Source organism: Lipotes vexillifer, unplaced genomic scaffold (assembly GCF_000442215.2).
Source record: "Lipotes vexillifer unplaced genomic scaffold, Lipotes_vexillifer_v1.1 scaffold137, whole genome shotgun sequence".
In the NCBI taxonomy this organism is placed as follows: Eukaryota; Metazoa; Chordata; class Mammalia; order Artiodactyla; family Lipotidae; genus Lipotes; species Lipotes vexillifer.
Genome location: NW_006775780.1, coordinates 3,883,585 through 3,888,080, shown reverse-complemented (window position 1 = coordinate 3,888,080; position 4,496 = coordinate 3,883,585).

The following is a 4,496-nucleotide window of genomic DNA, read 5'->3' as shown; positions in this document are numbered from 1 at the left end:
GAAGAGCGTTTTATAAGTTCAGACGAGGAAGCACAGTATGCAAAGCTTGAGAGTTGTGTTAACATATTGGATTTTGTTCTAAGAGCAAGGAGAATCCATCAAAGGGCTTACCCAGGGGACTAACACCCTCTGATTTGTGTTTTTAAAAGATCGCTTGGCTGCTGAGTGGGAACAGCCTCGTGGGGAAGGGTGAGGGAAAGCAGGGCCCTATCTAAGAGGTCATTACAAAATCCAGGTAAAATATGGTGCAGATGCTTTAAACTAGGGCAATGACTGTGGAGGTGGAGAAAAGTGGGCAAACTCGAGAATTACATTGGAGGTAAAACCAGACTTGGACAATGGATTGAAAGATAAAGGATTGGTACTAGAGTCCACTGGCCCTTGGTTGATCTAGACTGTCTTTATCTGGGACAAATAGGACAACTTAACTTTACTCCATACATCTCTCATTCTCCAGCAGGATAGCCTGGGCACGCATTCATGGAGACAGCAGAGACACAAACCACAATGGAAAGGAAGAAGCTCTTTCTCAAGCCTCTGCTTGAGTCACAACTGCTAATATCCCGTTGGCTAAGGCAGGTCACATGGATAAATCAGAATCAAAGGGCAGGGTAGCAAGCTCAGCCTCTGGAGGGAAGGAGCTGTATGTAAATGCACAGGGCCAAGGGCAGGGACACAGGAAGGGCTGAAGAATAGGAAGGCAGAGCTTTTCAAAGGACTGGCAGCTCCACATTAACAGCTGGGAACAGGAGACAACAGTGGTTAACATAGTCCTGAAATGTTGATAATGATAAGTGCTTACCACTTAGGAAGCAAAGAATTAAAGTGAATAAGTAAATGCTAGACTGTGAAATGCCTTAAGACCCAAGGGTATGCTAAAATTCGGGATTCTCTGCTTTCTGGACAGTTTTATTTTATCACAATGAAGCAGAAATTGAGGGACAGCATGAGATAGACTGGCAAATAATTTCATTCTCCTTGTTTCTTCTCAGTTATTATTTAGCTGGTGCCTTCCCTGAGTGGGATTTTCTTGGGCCCCCTATCCCCCAAAAGACTGTAGTACTTTCTCTAGAGGAAGCAGAATTTCTACCACTATCCCCAGGCAAACCATTCCAACAGTCAGGTGGGATGATGGTGGTGGTGGTGGTGTATTGTCACTGGTTTTTTGGGGGGGATTTTTTCTTTTTTTTTTTTTACTTAGGACATAAATTGTAGGCCCTTAATGACATCAGTTGGAATTTTTAACCTTATTGGGACAAGAAAGGATAAGTATCTCCCTAATTTCTAGAAACAAAAATAGCAAGGAAATAGGACATTTAAGTAAACAAGAGCTTTTAACAGAAGGTCTGCCGATGTTGACTGCTTCTCTCCATCACCGTAGATCTGTGGCCTGTCTCTGGGAAAGGGCAGAAAGCCTTGGGGTGCCTTGCTCAAGAACAGTAGATAAAAGTCATGGTCTGACTATCCCATCTGCTTCCTTGAAGAAGGAAATATTATAAAATAGTAATGTCAAAGCCCCAGGCAATGCAATCTCCCAAGCAGTCTCTGAGTTAACCAACATGTCCTCTTACATGCAAACTTGGAATCATGATGGGGGTGGGGCAGACAGCCGAACTCACTGACTATGTTGGCACGCAGTGCAAATGAAAAGGTACCATCTGTTCAGTTGCTGAAAAATGATGATGCATAGCTGTGACTTTTTTAATGTTCCATCTGGGTATAACTGAATTGCCTCTTTAAAATAAAAAAATCCTTATTTGATATATATCCTTTCTTGTAATGGTCTCCATCCATCCTTCGTTTTTTCTGTAGTACTTATTTCATGAGAAGTATGACATGAAATATTAAAAGTTAAGGATGAAGGCCTTTGGGGGATGGCTGTGGAATTTTTGTTTCTTTGGCTGACTTGTCCTTTATTTATTTTCTTGTCATTTCAAAAACACTTTCCATATGCAAAATTTTCTCTCACCCGCCTGCAAAAAATGCCCTTAACTGGATAACTGCATAGACCAGCAGAAGGAGACTATCAGTCTGTTATCTACACACAGGAGGAAAACAGGACATGAATTTGCCAAAATATCCAGTTACCTACATTTCCAAACCAAGAAAAGCTGCAGTTAATTTCCTTTCCTAAAAATCATGTTGGTTCTAAAGAACATTCTGAGAATAATAATAAGGGCAATTAGAAGCACAACTTGAATTCACAGTGACTGACTCCTGAAACATTAAAAGCATTAAAAGCGTAAGCATAAGTATATGGAGGGGGTCCCTAACACGCCTCTCTCCAAGTACAATTATAGATTTGAAATCTGTTGTTACTTTACCATGGCAACCTTCACACTTAATTTCCCAAATATTGAACTTCTGTCATCCTACTCCTTTCAGGGAGCCCTTCAACTACTGCTTACCCTGAACCCATGGCATGTCATTGCCTTTAATACCTAACAATCCTCCAAGCACATGCTATGAGCACACTTGCCCAGACCAAGAAAAAAGTAAAGACCAGGAAGAATTTGGCTATGCTCTCAGCAAAAGCACTTAGATGTGTACTTTCTAGATGATGGACACCAACAATTGAATGTGAGTCCAAACAATGCCAACTTCAAAAGCAGAAACTTGGCTTCTTGTTCTATTCGATCCCATTTAAATAAAGTTACCATCTACCATGTGCTGGGAGCCTCAGGAAATATTAGATTAGAATAAACCATATTGTCTGATTTCAAGAAGTTTACAATGTAGAGAGAGAATGAGATACAGATAAGGAGAAAGCAGTTCTCAATGTGTGATCCCCAGACCAGCAGCAGTAGTATCACCTGAGACTTTGTTAGAAATGCAGATTCTCAGACTCCACCCCAGACCCTCTGAATCAGGATCTCTGGGAGTCAGGCCCAGAAATCTATTTTCACAGTTCTTCCAGGTGATTATGATGCCCTAAATTTTGAGAATCACTGCTATAAAGCAATAGAGCACAAGCACCAAAGAGAGATACAAAGTGCTTTGAGTAAAGGGAAAATCACATTTATTTTGGAAGGAGGACTTCCAGGATTGACTGTATTTCCATAAAGCTTTGAAAGTTAGCTAAGATATTGAAATGTAAGGAGTGAAATAGGAAGAGGACATTCTGCATGAGTGAAGTGTGAACCAAAGGACAGAATTAAGAAAGCAGAAGGAAAATCAAAGAGTCTAGATTGATGAGCATGGAAGGAGATGGAGAAAAGGACCAGAAGATAGGTTGAGGTCTCAAGCACCTGTCTGAGGAGTGTGTTGTCTAACACAGTGGGCAATGACAAGCCACTCAGTTTTTTAATTGGAGGAGTAACAAGATTAGAGCAGTGCTTTTGGAAGATTCATCTCAGGGTTTCCACAGGATAACTTGGAGGAGGAAGATAATGCAAGAAGTGGGGAAACAACTGAGTTGATGATTGCAATAGTTTGGGTAGGTGATAAAAAAAGCTTCAACTTTTTAGGGTGTTTGCAGGGGAAATAGAAAAATGAGGAAATTAATTGGAGAAAATTTGAAGGACTAGATAAATAAGATTAGCAATTAATTCTACATTAGGAGTAAAAGAATGAAGAGAATCAAAACCTTGATTTACAACTAAGGATTAGTAATGTCATAAACCAAAGAATAAAGTAATCAGGAGGAGGAGTTGGATTTGGAAGGGATTTGTTTTGAGTGTACTTGACTTTCTGTGGTATGGTCATTATGAAGTTGCGAGTGTAGGCATAGAGTTTATAATAATAATATCTACAATGTTTTGACTGCATAGGGCTCTGCCTCACTAAGCACAAGAACCAGGCATATGACCTATATTATATCATGTCGACCTTACACTGACTTTATGAGAAGGCATTATTATACCCATTTTTACTACCTAAATTAGATTCTGTGGCATATAACAGAAAATCCGAATTAACAATGACTTAAACACATAGAGTTTATTCCAGCATGTAGAAGAAATCAGGAGGTATGCAAGGCCAAACAAATATGGTGTGTCCAACAAAGTCATCAGGGGGCCAAGCTTCTTCTAATGTGCTCTTCAGCATCCTCTACTAGGGAATTCCATCCTCAAGGGCATTTCATCACTCAAGATTGCTGCTTAAGCTCCAGCCATCAGGGAGGTGATGACTAAAAATATGAGAATGGATGCTTATCAAATATAAAGAGTAGGAGTTTGGAAGAAAGAGCCTTTGGAGAATGACCACAAGGGAGGGCTGGGAGGATGCGCAGGAAGAGAGAAGCACCATGTCAACAAAAGGCAAGAAGACACAAGGCTTCACTATGAAAGGAGAGGTAGGTAAGCAGTATCCAATGGTGCAGTCCATCAGGACGGAAAAATGCTTATTGGATTGGAGAAGGTGAAGTCTTTGATGGCCTTCCAAAGATAGCATCATTCAAGTGTTCTATGGCAGCCGATCTTAGAATTAAGGAAATAATAGGTGGTGAAATAGTGGAGCAATAATTTCTCTTCTGTGAAGTTTGGTGATTCAGGGAA